This window comes from Oryzias latipes, chromosome 2 (assembly GCF_053564925.1).
Source record: "Oryzias latipes strain Hd-rR chromosome 2, Olatipes_Hd-rR_3.1".
NCBI lineage: Eukaryota > Metazoa > Chordata > Actinopteri > Beloniformes > Adrianichthyidae > Oryzias > Oryzias latipes.
In genome coordinates, this window is record NC_136238.1 from 37,844,391 (window position 1) to 37,863,442 (window position 19,052).

At 39.6% G+C, this 19,052-nt stretch overlaps 1 long non-coding RNA gene across 1 annotated transcript; it reads right to left on the minus strand.

Moving 5' to 3' along the window:
* Window positions 1–2,958: 2,958 nt before the first annotated feature.
* On the minus strand, window positions 2,959–18,483 carry LOC144988197 (uncharacterized). The gene is made up of 3 exons (XR_013652031.1): window positions 17,853–18,483; window positions 11,619–11,957; window positions 2,959–6,208 (listed from the first exon to the last, which is right to left on the minus strand). It is a non-coding gene; the product is annotated as an uncharacterized LOC144988197 (long non-coding RNA).
* Between the last annotated feature and the right edge of the window lie 569 nt (window positions 18,484–19,052).

The following is a 19,052-nucleotide window of genomic DNA, read 5'->3' on the forward strand; positions in this document are numbered from 1 at the left end:
CATTTTAAAATAATGAATGCAGTCTATCCATGTAAGGAACTGTTACACATACGTTTTGGTTTTCCAGAAAATAACTGTTCTTTTTGTGATACAAATATTGAAACACTTGATCATTTGTTTTTTGAATGTATGTATGTTTACAGTTTTTGGGAGGATTTCTTTTTTTGGTGCTCTTCAAAGTTTCCCTTTCCTATTTCTATTCAATTACAAAAGCACATTATATTATTTGGAGTAGTTTCTGGTGATAATCTATTTGATTTGACATTCAATACCTTGTTAATATCTGGGAAATTTTTCATTCACAAGTGCAGATTCTTAAAAAACAAACCATTATTCAAAACATTCCTTAAAGAAATCAGTTTATATTTTAAATCTCTGACATTGATGAAAAACAAAAATACAATAAAACTGTGTATTTTCATTGATGATCACAAGCTGTATCACAATCCCTAGTATTGTAAACTATAATTCTATATATTTTGTTTTATTTATTTATTTTCTTTTCTTTTTCTCTCTCTTTTTTGTGTGTAGTTATGTATGTTTAAAGTTCAAATAAAAAAAATATAAAAAAAACTAAAAAAAAACTTAAAAGACCAAACAAACATGATTCCAAATAAAACTTGTTTGTGTCTGTTTTCATGTTTCTGTTATCAAAAGCTGCGGAAAGAAGAGACTCAGCGTTTTCCAGCAGCTTCATCCTGCAGAAACATCAGCAGAAGAGAAGCAGCAGCCATGAAGGGACTGAAGACAGACGGACATCAAAGCAGAATCCAAGCAGTTCCAGCCTCCACATCAGCTGGAGGATGGTGTCCTCCACGTGCAGCTCGACCTGGCTGTTCTCACAGATCATGTGGCCTAATGGACAAGGCGTCTGACTTCGGATCAAAAGATTGAGGGTACAAATCCCTTCATGGTCGGAGGCAGAACTTTCAGAGACTCCCACAGTGAGACACCTGCTGGCTGTTCTTTGTAACTGCATCTGCAGCTTCTAGAAACGTCTTTGTTTCTGTTTTCATCTTTTCAAACAGTTTGTTTTCTTCACATGAAACCTAAAGAAATGTCCTCAGAATGATGGAAACAGTTTTTCTGCAACTTGAAGCTGTTCTGGAAGATTTTCTTCTTTAGTGCAGAGAAATCTCTCACTTGATGAGACGGAGGAACTGCAGCAACGTTTCCTGGAAAACCTCCACATTTCATTGAAACCATGTTGGAACTTTGTCCATGAGGTCACATGGTCTGGAAGAAGCCCCAGTTCCAGCTGACAGAAGTCTGGTTCTGATCCATCAGATCTCACTAGCAACAGAACCAAAGCTTCACGTGTTGCAGCAACAGTTTCCATGTTTGGGAGGATCTTCTGAAGAACAGCTCAGTTCCAGATCACATCATGATGTTTGATGTTTTCTTCATTCCAGGAAATCATCTGTGTCTCCTTTGATCTGTGCTGAGTCAGCACTTTGACTTCTTTTCAACTTTAGATCCATCATTCAGAATCAAGGATTTATTGATTGATATTATTTACTGACAGAAAATAAAGAGTAAATGTATTTATCATCCAGCAGTGATTGTAAGTCTTTTATTTTGAAATTCCTCAAAGATCATCATGGTGGGATTTCTAGATCTGCATGAACTCATCCTGAATCCAAAAGACACTGGAGCATCAAAGAATCCAACCCATCTCTGCCAACATGAGGCTCTTACTTTGAAAAGTCTCAGACTTCCTGCAGGGAAACAGGCTTTCTGCTGCTGCACTGACAGATGTGCACGAGCTTGAAAGAGCTTCCTGACTGAGGAGCTGCAGACTTTCTCCTGCAGAGCAGCAGCTGACTTCAGCATCGTCATGGGAACACAGTCTGCTGCTGCTTCTGGAAACGTCTTCAAGGCTGTGGTGGGACTTGTTGGTCTGGAGGACAGATTCTCGGAGCAAATGCTGCTTCAGCTTCAAGCTTCAGCTCTTTTCTTCTGGCAGAGCTTAGAAGAAATGGAAACCTCCTTTGTTCTGACTGTTTGCTCCAAATCCCAGATTCAGGAATTCCTCCAAGAAGTTCAGCTCAGAGATCATCAGCAGAGAAAAGCCTGAAGTTCTGATGGAAAATGACAACAGAACATGATCAATATTATTGATCCACATGGAATCCAGAAGAAACTCTGAGGTGAAGACATGAAGACACAAGCTTCAGAGACATGAGGAGAAGTCAGAGTGGATTCATTCTGGACTTTCTTCTCACATCTTCTCTTCAGAACATCTTTGTCTTTGATCCTTCAAATCTTCAGGACTCCAATTCTGAAATCTGATCATCCATGGATTGTTTTTGTGGGATCAGATCCAGAGTTGCTGAAAGTTCTGCTGCCCTCTGCTGGTCAAAGTGTCCAAACAGCAGAGAGGAGATTCTCTCATCATTCTATCTTTCAGTCACAAACACACTGGTTATATTTTATACTATTAAACCTGTTATAAGATATATAAGGCTTTATAACGGCTGTCTTTACTGCACACAAATTGTGTTTTATGAACAAACTCGTGAAAAAAAGTAAACAGTTCAGTTCAACATTAGATATTTCTGCTCAGCAGATGGTGAACATTAGTCCAATAAAAACAGGACAGTTGTTCTAAAGTGTGATTCTGATTTTTAGATAAATGTGATATTTTTCACAGATATTAAAAAGAAAAATGCTTCAGTCTCCATCTAGTCTAAAAGTTTAATTATTTATTCTCCTTAAAAGTCATTTTATGCTCACGTCTTTGAATAAATACGTGTTTCACAGTGAATGCAGTCCTTCATATTTAAAGTTCCATGCAGATTTGGAACCAAAAGTGTAGAACATCAATTAATTTACCCTTAAACTTACCCCGGTAACGTCATATACTCTGCTTTTTGGAACAGAGTCCAGCTTTGGATCCAGCAGAGAACCAACAAAGAGCAGAAACCCACACTGTGAGAAAGACTCCACACTTCTGACTGATGTTCACGTCCACTTTATTCTTCACAGTAAGATTGGAACAGAACACTGAGAACCAAAAAGAACAGAGGAACAGTTCTAATGTTTACTAGAAAACAGGAATCACCAGACACAAACACCAGTCTGGTTCTTTATCTGCCTCTTCCTTCATACTTTTTTAGGAAAACCTTTTCCTCACTAAATGGTAGGAATGCGGTTCTACTAAGACTGGATCTTTCCTTAGGTGGCGATCCGATTCAATTTATGAATCAAGCTCAATGGCTCACAGATCGAACCACGATTCTTGCTTTTTAATAGAATATGTTTGTACAGTTACTATAGGTATTTATTTTTACAGGATGTTTAAAAAAGTTGAAATTATATGTATTAAATCAGCATCATTTAGAACCGAAGATCAAAATCAACAAAAGTGATACAAACACAAAGATTGATATAAAAAAAAAGAAAGAAATGGGGTTTGTTACTTTAAACAAGTTTCCATCAACATTCTGGTTACATTCAGCAGTATCATAACAAAAACATAAACATAATTGTTGTCACGTTGCACGGTGGTGCAGTGGTTAGCGCTCTTGTCTCAAAGCAAGAAGGCCCTCGGTTCAAGTCCTGGTTGGAGGATCTGAAAACAGTAGAGTTTGCATGTTCTCCCTGTGCATGTCTGAGTTTCCTCTGGGGACTCCAGCTTCCATCCAAAACATGCTTCATAGATCAATTGGTTGGTCTAAATTGTACCTAGATGTGAATGTGAGAGTGCATGGGCCCTGTGACAGACTGGATGCAGGATGTCCCCTGCCTTCATGACCCCAAAAGGGGACAAACAGCTTAGAAGATGATTCACATGAAAATGGTCTCCACAGTTTTTCCATATTCAAAGTTCTGCAACACTTTGTTTTAAATCATTGCATATTCAAGCCGCTTTTCTGAGCTGCAGAATTTGCTGATTCATGGTGATTCCATTAGTTAGTGGATTCAAAAGAAAATCTGTTTTCACTCAATGGTTACTAGCTCACATGCCTTGACAAATTAAAAACTGCAGTCCCTTCTTTTAGTCTAAAACAATAATGAAATTATGACAAAAAATCAAAGATATTTACAAAACATTTCTCATAATAATGTACACACTTTCACAACATAAACATTGTCTTAGCAGAAACTACAACAATGGTCAACTAAATAAGTTTTGTCTAAAATAATAAAAAGCAATGGCAGGACAAAATGTAGTTAATGCCTCCTTTAAACTGAATTATTACATCAAGGCTGTGTGTCATTGAGGCCACCAGATTGGGGGGGTGCACATGTAATGAAAGCTCAGGCTGATTTAACAGCAGACTTCAAGTCGTCTTTATCATTAGGCCTGGTGTTTCATCTTCCTCTTGTTAACAGATCCTAGATTTTATTTATTGGATTCAGCTCAGGGAACTTTACTGGTTGATCAAACAGTAACATCATAGTCACTGAAAAAGATTTAGGCAATTTTGGCAATGTGGGATGGTGCAAAATACAATCAGTCCTCCAGTCTGACTGAGATAATTTACCCCTCCAATACCGAAACAGTCGCTGGCAGGAAGGACACAACACACTTTGTAACCCTTGTGCTATCTTAGATGACCCCACCCTTCCATTGACGTGTTCTCCCTACCATGACAAAGGTGGATAAAGGTGAAAAGATTTCATGTAATCCATCGACACCAGTGAAGATCACAAATCATTGAAAAAAAATGGTTAAGGGCACTGTCTAGTGGGTCTAGATGACCCAACTCCCAATGGTAAAATGCCTAAGATAGCACAAGGGTTAAACATGATCACTAATGTTTTTAATATAAACATTTGTTAGAATGTTCTTTTTTTTCCTGGACAAAGAACATTGTTTTATTTAAACTTATACAATAAATTCACTAAATTAAACTAAGGCTTGAAATATTCCAACATTTTCCTTTTTTGTATATAAAAAAATAAAGTTCTTTCTTTCAAAAACGAAAAAAAAAAAAAAAACGACCAAATGGCATTTACACAATATTTTCCCATATACTGTACAAGTTTTCTGCTCTAAGTTTTTCTGTTTTCGAAGTTGAGATTTTTCTGTAAAGCCTTTATAAAAAAAAAAATGTTTTCGTTACAAAAGAAAAGCTTCTCACCTGTGTGTGTTCTAATGTATTTTACTAAATTACATTTATGACTGAGCCATTTATCAGCCATAAAAACTATCTCTCTCCTGTATGAGTTTTCATGTGTGTTTTTAGAATAGATTTTCGACTAAAACTGGCATCACATTTATTGCAAGGGAAAGGCCTTTCTCCTGTGTGAGTTCTCATGTGTATTTTGAGTTTTGATTTTTCACTAAAACGTTTATCACATTCTTTACAAGTAAAAGGCTTTTCTCCTGTGTGAGTTCTCGTGTGTGATTTGAGATGAGATAATTGATTAAAACTTTTTTTACATTCTTTACAAGAAAAAGGCTTCTCTCCTGTGTGAATTCTCATGTGTATTTTGAGTTTTGATTTTTGACTAAAACTTTTTTTACATTCTTTACAAGAAAAAGGCTTTTCTCCTGTGTGAGTTCTCATGTGTGAGTTGAGATGAGATATTTGACTAAAACTTTTTTTACATTCTTTACAAGAAAAGGGCTTTTCTCCTGTGTGAGTTCTCATGTGTATTTTGAGTATTGATTTTTGACTAAAACTTTTTTTACATTCTTTACAAGAAAAAGGCTTTTCGCCTGTGTGAGTTGTCCTGTGTTTTTTGATATTAGATTTATAACTGAAACTTTTTTCACAGTTTTTACAAGAAAATGTTTTCTTTCCTGTTTGAGTTCTTAAGTGAAATTTCAACTGAGGCTGCCCACTAAACTTTTTACCACATTTTTTAGATGCACAATATCTTTTATCAGACCCAGGTTGGACATGACTTCTGTCTCTTCTCTTCCTCTGATCTCTGTTCTGTGGGTCTGTCTCTTCATCTGTAGTTGATGTTGATTCTTCATGTTGGTTTCCTTCTTCATCCTGACTATCAGTTACATTAAAGCTCTGCTGATTGTTTAGATCTGCCTCACTGTTCTCATCTTCCTCATAAGTAGGAATCTCCATCAAGGTATCAGTCTCCTGCTTCAGATCAAGCTGCTCTTCATCCTGACTGATGCAAAGTTCCCCTGGTTCCTCTTTAATCTGTGAAGGTTCCAGTTCTTCCTGTTCCACTTTGAAGTTCCTCTGCTGGATGCAGAGATCTTCCTCTTTATTCATCCAACATTGGGGGAGGACTGCAAGGACACAAGAACAGGTCCTTTTATATACTATGGTGACTTTATTTATTCTTAAGTATCAATACAAATGATTGCAGTATCATTCAGCATATGCACATTAAAAAACTTTTAATAAAAAAAGGGTTTTGTTTTCTTTAACACAACAGTATAAAACTGTGCTGAAAAAGGCCCCCCTACACCTCCCCCCTATGAGGAGAGCTGTTTCAGTCAATAAATAGTCTGAACCAATTAAAGATAGAATATAGTTTTTCTTTGTTTTTTTTAAGGAAATGAAATTACAGATAAGTAATTCATTAATGGTACAAACAGGTCTTCAATGTTATATAACTGTATACCCAAATTAAATCATTCTGAGATAAATAGGACAGATTTACTAGAAAGGGGACGGAGGGATTAACAGAAAACGTACTTTTAACCTCATTCTGTCTCAAATTATTTTGATATGAAATTACAAAAAGGAAAACAGTTTGAAAACAAATAGAATGTTTTAGATTCTTGTCATTATTGACTGTAAAGATGCAGGCATCTATAATAAATGTTTGGAAATTCTCTGAGGCTTCTTTCAGCACACCAGCTGTGTTATGTTAGGAATATGCTGCTAATAAAGTTACATTCACATGTCTGTTATTGTATTCATTTTATTTAGAAATCACCTCCAGGACCGAGGTCTGGGGCCCCATCAATCGGGGTCAGAAACTTGCCTGTGGTGGTGTTGGTGGGTGTGTTTATGTGTGCGTGTTAGCCTGGAGGTGCTGCTGGCAGCGCAGACGATAAAAATGTGTCAAAAATGGACAGAAACAATTTGACAAAAATGGCTCAATTTAAATTAGCCATTTTATTATTAAATATATTTCATTTTGCTTTGAAAACGTGTTCATTGTTTTAAAACAGAATTTTAAATGTTAATATTAATCATGTTGAATATTATTATAATTGTATCTCTTTTTTTCAGAAACTGATTTCTAAATCAATATTTTCCAAAGTAGCTTTTTTATGTTGCTGTTTTTCAGAATGACTTATTTACTTCATGAAGATTTTTTTTCAGCAGAATGAGTCTGTCTGTCAATCAGTGAAAGTGGGTGGGATCTAAACATTGGCTGATCCCTGGAAATCGACTTGTGTTCCTAGATACCCGCTCTGTGGTGTTCCAGTCAGAGAGATGACATATTTCTGTTGTGAAACCGGAGGAGCTTTGTAGAATCCAAGCGCGGACACAAAAATGGAGTGGCGAACTAGGTTTTATTATATGGCAGAGGGGATGAATGGAATGGAGGGGAGGAGAACAGGCCAGCAGGTGAGCCCACGGAACCACATCAATTTCAGCGATATCTGCATAGCTTTGCTGACATTAGAAGATCACGTAGAGACAAACAATCTGTCTGCTGCAGAAGATGCAAACATGGACTACTCTGTTTTTCTAGTTTGAGGGTTCATGTGTCAAATTAACGCAGAACCGACCCTAAAACAGCCCAAAGCCATTTTTACCTGCAACACCGCCAGTTCTGGTAACACTGTGGATGTGTTGAGGTGCATACTTCCCCCTAGTGTTGAGGGTGTGCATTGCTTCGTCATGTTTGCTGAAGCGACTTTGATCAATGTAGTTAAGGTGCTGCTGCTTATGTCTGAGTAAAAGGGTAGCCAATCACAAAAGTGTCTCTGCCTTGTCTGGTTTGCAATCATTGGTCTTGTTGTTACACTTCAGTTACAGGGACACGGTGATTGGTCGAAATGCATCTTGGGTATGCGTGATGCATGACAGGATATTGCTCACAGCCAGTCCGGTAGCAGCCAGCCTAATCTTATGATATTTTTTCTGATTTTCATCGAGACAATAATAGATCGATTATCTTTTATTTTTACCCCTATTGAATGCTCACAGAGACACGAAAGTAGCGGCAGAAAGCAGCTTTTGCAGCAAGATGGACAGAGAGAATACCAGGATGTGAATGAACGTGATTACCGATTCTTTTGTGCTTTTTAAAATAAGTAAATCTGATCTCTAAACATCCTCCTTGTCTTGAATGCAGTGTAATGAGACACACACAGAAATGTGAAGGTATCTACTGTAAATCCAACTATTACTCACATCTGTGTCTATGAATAACAGGAAAAATGATCCAGTAGTAGTTAGCATGTAGCCCAATAGCCTTCAAATGTTAAGCGACTGCTAAAGAGTATGTTAATAAAAGACAAGCCCTGAATATTATTATTCCTATTCGACCCCAAACTACAATATCAGCTGGCTGTCTCTGTCTACTGGCCGGCCAGCGGCCCGAACGCCATTGCTTTTACAGTCCAGTTTTAGTGTACTTAAATGGTAAGTACCAAGTAATATTCAAGTGAACATACCCAGTATTTAGTACTGAAATTACCATGTAGTTGAGTAGAAATAGGGCTGACTTTCTTTTACAGTCCAGTTTCAGTGTACTTAAGGGGTAGTTTCTGTGGTAAATTTATGGTAAATACCATGAAACATGTGAGTGCAGACTTAAATTGTCCTCTTTTCTCATCTACTTCTACCCTTCCTCTCTTCTCTATTTTTGATCATCATTTATCATTTAGTTCTCCATGCCTCTGTTTGGTGCAGTGCGATTCATGTACTGTCCCTCTTTTCCTCTTCCCTCCTGGGGAGTGGGAGTGCTTCCAGACTCCAGTTGGCTCATCCGTGCTCCAGTTCCTGACCGTCTACCTCGCCTTTGCTCCTGTTCCTACACCTGGCTGTGGATCCTGCCTCTGATGAGTACTGGCTCATCTCTGGCTCGTCTCTGCTCTGTACCTGACCGAGTACCTCACCTCTGCTCCTGCTCCTACACCTGGCTGTAATAATAATAATGGATTGGATTTATCTGCGCTTTTCAAGACACTCAAAGCGCTTACATTGTGTCCATTATTCATTCACTCCTCATTCATACTTGGTGATGGTAGCTACGGTTGTAGCCACAGCTGCCCTGGGGCAGACTGACAGAGGCATGGCTGCCAGTTCCTGTCTACGGCCCCTCTGACCATCACCGGGATCATTCTCGCACATAAACACACCAGTGGAGCCACACTGGAGGCAAGGAGGGTGAAGTGTCTTGCCCAAGGACACAACGATATTTTGGCTGGTGGGAGCGGGGATCGAACCGCCAACCCTTCAATCATTGGACGACCCGCTCAACCACCTCAGCCTCAGCCACTGGTTCCTGTCTCCGGCTCGACTCGCGCCTTTGACTGTCCCCCCCAAACATGGCTGGATGAAGCTCGTCTGCTGGACTTTATCTATGTAGTTGTTGTGTTAGATAATTTAATTATTCTCTAAGAGTTCTGGTAAATCGCCTGTCCTTCCTGGGGGAGAATCCCTCCTTCATGTGGGCACCCCTGAGGTTTCTTCGTTTTTTCCGGAATCTGTTTTTTTAGGAGTTTTTCCTTACCGCGAAGGGGGTCTAAGGGCAGGGATGCCAGTATAGCTTAGTCAGTTTGTTAGTTCATTTTAGTATTTTCCTATTGAAGTACCATGTAAGTACCCAGTAAATTCCATAAAAAGAACCATGTAAGTACCCTGAAAGTACCCAGTAGTTACACAATAAGTACCACGTAAATACCACTTAAGTACACTGTAAGTACTCTAAAAGAAAGCGTTACCAATTATAATCGGTTAACAGAAATGCTTTTTCATTTTCACAATGTAACTGAATCAAATGACTCAAAATTAAAATAAAAATAAAAATCAATCGTTCAAAATACATTTTCTTTTTCTACATTAAAACCGCTTATTCTGTGTCATAATTAAAACCAAAATGCAAAGAGGGGATTTTCGTTTTCACATCCACTCTGCGAATAGTGTTTCAAAACTCAATTCCAGTTTGCATTTCCAGGAGGGATGTGGGGCGATGATGTCAGTGGGTGTTAGCCCAACCAGCAAACGGCAAAAGTTTAGCATGGTGAAATCTGCTAGAGCTGTTCATGGGGCTATAGCTGTCCTGGAATAGCAAAATCAGCGTGAAGTTGCAGGAGAAGATCTTCTAAATGTGCTTTTATTACTGTTCTGATTATTATTAGGGGCCTGCTCGCTCATAATTTTTAAATTTGTGCGGCCAGTGCTTCTTTCTTGGCTGGAAGAAGGTTTAGCATTAAGCTAATACGTGCTAAAAACATTAGTCGTGGAGGAACACATCTTGTTCGTTTAGATTCCAATTCAAAAATGCTGACAATGAGTCTCTGTCCCAATATTTATGGACCTGACTTGCATTATGGGACAAGTCTGATGCATGATGGGATACATAGCATGTAGCCCTCAGATAAATAGCTCTTTTCAATCAGGCTTTTTACAGCAATTATTAGGTTAGATTAAAAATAGATTTATGAAATGACTTAATAGTTAATGATTCATTAATCACACAAAGAATTCATCTCATGACAGTTCTGAAAACACTGTCATAATTTAATTTTTGGGAAATTTTTAAAAGCTACATTTAATAAATGATTGTCTTAACAGCCAGAAAAAAATTAAATAAAAAGTATTTTGTTAACCAGTCAAGAGGAACTTTGTGGCTCTCTTTGGGTTTTGGTCTGGAAGAAACTGGATCAAATGGTTCTTTTAGTGTTAAAGGTTCCAGACTCTTGATTTCCACTGAAGCTATTAGTATGAAATGTCATTCCACAGACAAAGCATCAACAAAATGATCCTGATGCTGCTGAGGTTCTTATGGAAGTGAAGCAAATCTCAGCAGAGATGAAGTTTTCTAAACTGAAATCACTGACATTAAACAGCCTGAACATTCATGGAGCTGAACTGGACACAGAAAAACCTCCCTGTTGTGTTTCCACCCACCAATGAGGAGCAGTTTGATGAAGATGAAGCTGCACTGGAGGAAGAATCAGTCCAGAAAAGATGGAGAACAATTCTGGCACTAAGCAGTTTTTCACTGATGTGTTCAGGTTTGAATCTTTTCTGTCTGCAGATCCATGAGCAGGACCCTGTCTTTGGGTTTTAGCTTGAAATGTAGTTTTGGAAATAGAATCTGTCTGAATGTCTGGAATTGGAGACATGGAGACATCAAAGAGGTTTAGATGGGATTTTGGGTTTGACAGAGAAATCTGCTGAAAAGAACTGAACTACAAACTTAGAACCACAGACGACAAAACAGATTGTACTTTTTTATCTGCCAACAATTTTCTCTTTGATCTGTTAAGGTTTCCTGTTTGTCGTTAGCTGGAGGGACTAACTAAGATCATGTGATTTGAAGAATGTTGTCGGCTGCACTGACCAACAATGTCTTCTGTCTTTTCAACTGGAAGGGACAGAAGAGACTCTTCCAGGACACGCTGTTGATGGACTGCATGTTTGGAGAGCTTGAAGCTCAAGATAGAACCGTTGTTGAAGTGAACATACCGATAGTGTGGAGATGAAGATCAGAGTCACACTGACCTGCTGACATGTGAGAGCTGTCCACACTTTGGACATGACGTCTGTCCCTCCTCTTCCTCTGATCTCTGTTCTGTGGGTCTGTCTCTTCATCTGTAGTTGATGTTGATTCTTCATTTTGGTTTTCTTCTTCATCCTGACTATCAGTTACATTAAAGCTCTGCAGTTCCTCTTTAATCTGTGGAGGTTCTGTTTCCTCCTGTTCCTCTTTAATCTGTGGAGGTTCTGGTTCCTCCTGTTCCTCTTGAATCTGTGGAGGTTCTGGTTCCTCCTGTTCCACTCTAAAGTTCCTCTGCTGGTTGCATTGATCTGCCTCTTCAGTCATCCAATGCTGGGGGAGGACTGCAGGGACACAAACACAACAAGGAGCATTTTATACGTTTTCAGGACTTTTGGGTTTTGTCAAGCTTCAATAAACTCTGTGATCATTGGAATATGAATATGTCTGAGGAGTCTGGAGGACAACAAGAGACTAATGGAAGCAATAAATATAGATGCCATTATATTATTTAATAAACGTGTCATTAATTTAAAATAAAAAAATAATAATCAAAATTGTCATTATTTAATCAAAATTCAATGCTAAGTGATTTACACAGGTTCCATTTCTAAGTTCTTCTAATCTTCTACATTCTATTCTATTTCTCCATCTGACATTGACACAGTTTAAAGGTGAACTTTGTTTCAGGGTGATGGTTGAACTCCCGCCTTTTTTCTGCCTTGTGCAAACAGATGGGAAGAAAACTTGAAACTTTGTTCTTCCAGTTTGTTCTTCTGGTTCTAGAGAAGGAAAGTGATGATTCCACTGGTGACAGAAACAAACACACAGTAGTGTCTGATAAAAAAACATCAATGAACACTCATGGATCATGTGTGACACATGTTACTGGCATCTGCATTTATGGCGCACAGCCGGGACTTGAACACACCGGGGTGTGGTTCCACCAGCACAAGCAGCTGCTCCAGATGTGTACATTGGAATGTGTACACAAGTGGCTTCTGGACAGTTTTGGAAAGATGTACACAAAAATACACAACTGGACAGACTGGACCCTCCAGCAGACAGGCTGTAGGTCAGAGGTGGGCACTGAGGTCTGCATTCCTGCATGTTTTCCAGCATACCCTGCTCTGGCATGTTCTAATTGGCTGGACACACCTGAACCAGGTAATCAGCCATGAGTAGGGCAAGATTATTGGCTGGACACACCTGAACCAGGTAATCAGCCATGAGTAGGGCAAGACTATCTGGAAATCATGCAGACACACCGGCCCTCGAGGCCTGTAATTGCCCACCCCTGCTGTAGGTAATAACCAAGTCCAAAGTGTGTCCTCTGTTGTGAGCAGCTGTGGGACATTTTTGAAATCTGTGGAAAACTCACAATCATGAAATCATCAATGTTTTCCACAGCTATCACTATCAATTGGGTAGACAAAAAAAAATTGAAAATAAATATAACTTAAAAAAAATAATCCATAAAAATAAGGGTCCATTACAAAAGTTGAAATAGATCAAATAAATTACACAATGTCTGGGCATTCTTATGATTCATGTAATGTAAAGATTTAGAGAATAGGTTGAGACGGTTGAGTAATCCATTAATGTGAGATTTCACCCAATAAAATGCTTTGAAATTACAATCAGTGCATTAATCAGAAAGTCCAGATTTCTGTGAATAAATTGTAATCGAATTTTAATTGTATTCCAATTTAAAGGGCTAATGATGATATTTTTGTATTTGAGCCAATTGTGAAAAGAAGACCAAAACTCTTTTACATGAAAACATTCCAAGAAAAGATGTTCCACAGTTTCTACATAATTTCCACAAAAGACACAAAGATCACCATCCCAGTTAAAGAGAGAATGTAAAAATGATTGGAAGGGTAAATATCATTTAACGGGAGTGCCCCAAAAATAGCACTGCTCATATAGCAAATCAATATATTGTGGCGATCTGGGGTTTAGCCCCGCCTTCAGCTTTTAAGATTCATGGGAAGTGGGGAATCTGGGGTGTGTTCAATTGCTCACCAGAAGTGAGGGAGCTGTGAGCAGAAGTGAGTTTAATGCTGTTTGGCTGTTGGTGGGGGTGTTTAAAATTAACAGACATAACAGACTGCCAACATATGTGAGTGTCGTTTTCGACAAACTGGGGTTGTGCTTAGCATGGGGCACGGGGAGCAGATTCGGACATGTCAAGTGGAGCCGCTACTAAGTAAGAGGATATTTAATTTAGACTCGGGCACAACGGTACTTACCTGGATAGTAAAGGGTGGTGATTCAGTGCTTGCTATTTAGTAATTAATGCACTTCAGTTCTGCTATCATGAAATATATGGCAGAGGATGGAACGGCCTGAAACTTGTGAATCGGTGTTCCCGCCTTTGAGAAAGAGGTGCGTGAAGAGGACAAGGGGAGGGGTAGTGGGTGCAGGTTGCGAGGTGAAACGGCACACGGAGACCATTGTGGAACACCTGGATCAGCGGCTGGCTTAAATTACTCAGCTCATTCTAATAATGTCATTCTTCACCAACTATTGCAGACATTTTTAATACTTGTCTGTATTTTCCATATCCATTTATTTTTACGGTTGTTTAGTTGGTGATAGTAACGTATAAATAAAGACAGCAGGTAATCAGGGCTCCAGACTAACTTTTTTCACTAGGAGCACAGTGGACCCTAACTGATAATTTTAGGGACACAACCAGAAAATTTAGGGGCGCATACTGTAAATCAACATTCTAACCAAATCTACTAATTTCCACTGTATTACTAATAAATACTTTAATAATAAATGCAGAAATTACAATGTGCTGTTTCAAATTCAGTGTCACATTTTATTCTGCACTTTTGAACCTTCCTCCGGGTCTGTGTGACCTAGAGAAAAGTTCAGCACGGACTGCATGTATTTAGAAAATTACGAGCGAATAAATACTTTCTAAAGGAAAGTAAGGAACTCCTTAATGTGGTCCGGGGAGGGGGCTGTCAGGTTTCCTGCTTTCAAACCCTGTCATTGTCACGCCCCCAAGAGTCATTTACCCCATTGTGATTGGTTGGTCAGCTTCGCGCACGACAATGAAAAAGTGTCATTCATACAAACTGGCGGGCTGCAGTAACATTAAACCTTCATATTAAGGCGGGGACCGCAAAATATCATCTTGGGGGCCGCAAATAGCCTGCGGGCCGCGAGTTTGAGACCCCTGCTGTAGACTCTGGCACTGGTACACTAGCCCCAGGTCGGAAGAACGAATCAATAGTTCGCTTACCCCTAGCTCAGACGCACATATCAGGTTGTGATATTTGTCTCCGTTTCCTTCCCACAGATGTTTATGCCAGTCGATTATCTGTAGGCCCCTCCCTCTACACGCATTTTAGCCACTTAAACTGGCTTTCCCTATTCTTCTCACACGCAGTGGCCGCCTCACACACAGGCATCACGCAAGAGTGTACGTGCTCACGTTTCATGAGTATGTGCGCGAGTGTGTGTGTCTGCCTGCGTGCGTGTGCGCTTGCGTATCATTGATTATTTCATTGATCATTGACGTGCCCCTTCCACGTTTAATGTATAAAAAAATACGTAGGGTGGGGGAGGCAAATTAACTGGTCGCATATGTGCGACTGGATGTAAAATTCAGTCACACACTCTCAAATTTTGGTCGCAAAATGCGACCAATTGCTCGCAGTCTGGAGCCCTGGGTAATGCTGGCTGGAAAACAGCTGCACTTTTTCAGACCATAAATAAACAATAGATCGTTTTTTTTATGAAAGTATTGAGGATTTTGGAGGTTTTTAATGTTGGTGTTGTACAAAATTAGGAAAATGGCAAATATTTTGGAGTAATCCCACTGATGAGTTCTGTAATTAAGTTTTTAAAGTTTTATGAGACCTAAACATGACAATCGACACACGAAGCAGCAAGCGACAGCATGGCTACTGGTGAGAGTGGGAAGTTTGTTCCCAAGAAAGGAATCAAATCATCTGTTGATGGAACTGGTCTGGGTTTACTGCCACAGATGTGGAGGAAGAGACCCCCCCCACGCTGCCTAATGCCCATCGGAGTCAAAGGCTCGCACGCGCCTAGTCCTCTTACACACGCATGCGCCCTGACACACACACATACTCATTCTACAACACCTGTATAATTGGTTTATTAGTTAGATAGTTGGTTGTTACTGTTATTTGTTAATAAAAAACACTGCGTTGTAATTATTACTTGTACCGATATATTAATTTGAGACGCGGCCGCTGTAGGATTTTGTTTTTGGAGGAGTCGGCCTCAGGGGGGGACTCCTGCTGCTTCATCATCTTTTCCGTGGAGAAGACGGGGTTTATTCATTTCTTTAAAGCCTTAGACCCCAGATATGAGCTGTATTGTTAATCCTTTAGAAAATGATGCTACTGTCAAGGTGAATGTTTGTCTCCTTTTAGTCTAGACTACAAAGTGTGACTGAAAACACAGCTGGGACTTTAAGCAAGTAAGTAACCTTTTTATTTTGGACAAGTGAAAACAAGTGTGGAATAACGAAATTAGACAAAAAAAATAAGACAAAAATTATTTAAACACAAGTCCAAAAAGGGAGTAAGAAGAAAAGTCTTATACTTAACTTTGATTCCAAGAGTGTGTTCATTTATTTATTATACCAGAAATGGGGGTTACATTTGTCTTGTGTTTGATTAAATAAAAGCAACATTTGCTTTAAGTTGTCTGCCGTTTGTACTTATTGCTTTCCTTAAGTGGGGGGGAGGGGGGGGGGATATAGGAAATTGAAATTAAAAAAATCTGAGATTTTATTTTTAGGCCATATCGCCCAGCCCTACCAGAGACACACACGCAGGACAAAAGACACACACAGGACATCACACACACAGGACCAATTACACAGGACCAAACACACGCACAGGACCAAAGACACAGGACCAAACACACGCACAGGACCAAAGACACAGGACCAAACACACACACAGGACCAAATACACAGGACCAAACACACGCACAGGACCAAAGACACAGGACCAAACACACACACAGGACCAAATACACAGGACCAAAGACACACACAGGACCAAACACACACACAGGACCAAAGACACACACAGGACCAAAGACACAGACACAGGACCAAACATACACACAGGACCAAACACACACACAGGACCAAAGACACACACAGGACCAAAGACACAGACACAGGACCAAACACACACACAGGACCCAAGACACAGACACAGGACCAAATACACACACAGGACCAAACACACACACAGGACCAAACACACACACAGGACCAAAGACACAGACACAGGACCAAACACACACACAGGACCAAAGACACACACACAGGACCAAAGACACACACACAGGACCAAAGACACAGACACAGGACCAAAGACACACACAGGACCAAACAAACACACACAGGACCAAAGACACAGACACAGGACCAAATACACAGGACCAAAGACACACACACAGGACCAAACACACACACAGGACCCAAGACACAGACACAGGACCAAAGACACACACAGGACCAAAGACACAGACACAGGACCAAAATTCCAGATTAATATTCCTGTTTGTTTTTATTTACATTTATGTTTCAAAGGTTAAAATTAAGGTAAAGTTTTAAAGGTTTAAAATTTTAGCTTTAGTGTGTTCAATAAATGTTTATCTTGTTCGGCCCGCAACCTAAAGTGTGTTTTGGATTGAGGCCCCCTCTGCAACTGAGTTTGACACCCCCTGTAATACAAGTCTAGAAAATTCCTGCATGTTTTTGTGTGTAAAATGAGCAAATAAAAATAGGGCACACACAAGGATGTCCGCAAATTGTGTGGGGGGTTTTTTTTGGGCGGGGGGGGGGGGGGGGGGGTAGGAGGTTTTTAGTGGCGCCCTTCATATGCCTATGAAATAGCCCTCGGTCTCAAAAAGGTTGGTGACCCATGTGCTACGTAACAAGCAAACATATGTTCTCTATGTAATTGATACTTTAAAAGTTATAATACATAAATAATGAGTTATTTAACATTAAGGAGTAGTTACTTTTATTTTTTCATTACATTTAGTTAGATGTATAAGTTATATCTGGCCTTTTGAGGACAGACACTATGCTGATGTGGCCCTCAGTGAAAATGAGTTTGACAACCCTGGTGAAGAACCACCACTTAGTGACAGACGGGTCACCAAAAAGAAAAGCATGAAGCTCAAAGGGCTTCTTCTCTGTTTCTCTGATGAAGGTCACATACCTATGTGGTGTAGCTGCAGCTGTGGTTTCCAGATGACATCCAGCAGTCTGCGCTGACGACAGAGCTCCTGCTCGTACTGGACGATGGTTCCTTCACAGAGTCTGCAGATTTCTTCAGCAGCAGCAGCTAGTCGCTCGCTGATCAACTCTCTCAGAGACTGAAGGGAAGACATGGTTCCTGCTCCGATCTTCAGCTCCAACTCCCACAAACACCGCCGTCCTCTTCACTGCAGCTCCGATCGATCATCTGCTAGTCTCACAATCACAGCAATCCACGTTGTCTTTCCGTTCAACACTTCTTCACTCATTTACGACACTTTGGAAAATGCTGAGAGTTCCCACACGAACCACGTATCGTCCTTTCTGTCCAAAAAAACTCACAAACGTCCCAACAAAACACCACAGACCTCTCAACACAAGCTAGCGCGGCTAGCCTGCTGACAAGCTAACGCAGCTAGCGCCTCGTGCTGTTTACTTCCTGGTCACGTGCAGGAACTTCCTTTAAAAAGAAACGTATAAACTGCTTAACTGAACCTCAATATGGTCCAAAAAGCTTCCAATATTTTTAAACAGTTTTGATTCAGGAGATAATAAAGAAAAGAAAAGAAAAATAGAAAAAAATGTATCGAGGAAACTTTTTGAGAGCTGCTGTGACGTCATTACACTGTGTCTCATCAATGTTAAGATTTGACTACAAGGCTTTATGTCAGGAAGAATAATGAATAGTATCAGGCTAGTTTTGGACATTTTTAATCATCCAGACATTATAAATGGTAATGGTTTTATTTTATTTTTGGATTTTTACAAAGCATTTGATACCGTAGAACATAAATTCATTTTTCATTGTCTTCAAAAATTTGGTTTTGGGGAATACTTTTATTCAGCTATTGTTGCATTATACAAAAACTGTAACAGCTCTATTAAATTAGCAGGTGGCACCTCTCCCAGATTTAATCTAGAGAGAGGAATTAGGCAAGGTTGTCCAGTTTCTCCGTATCTTTTCCTTTTAGTTTCTCAACTGTTAACAGATCACATTAAATCTAGTGCAGTAGAACGCATCAATCTCATTGACAAAGAACTAATTATTACTCAACTTGCAGATGACACTACACTTTTTCTAAAAAATGAAAAGCAAATTCCTGTTGCTTTTGACGTTATTGGGACATTTTCAAAGGCGTCCGGTCTTTGTCTGAATGTGAAT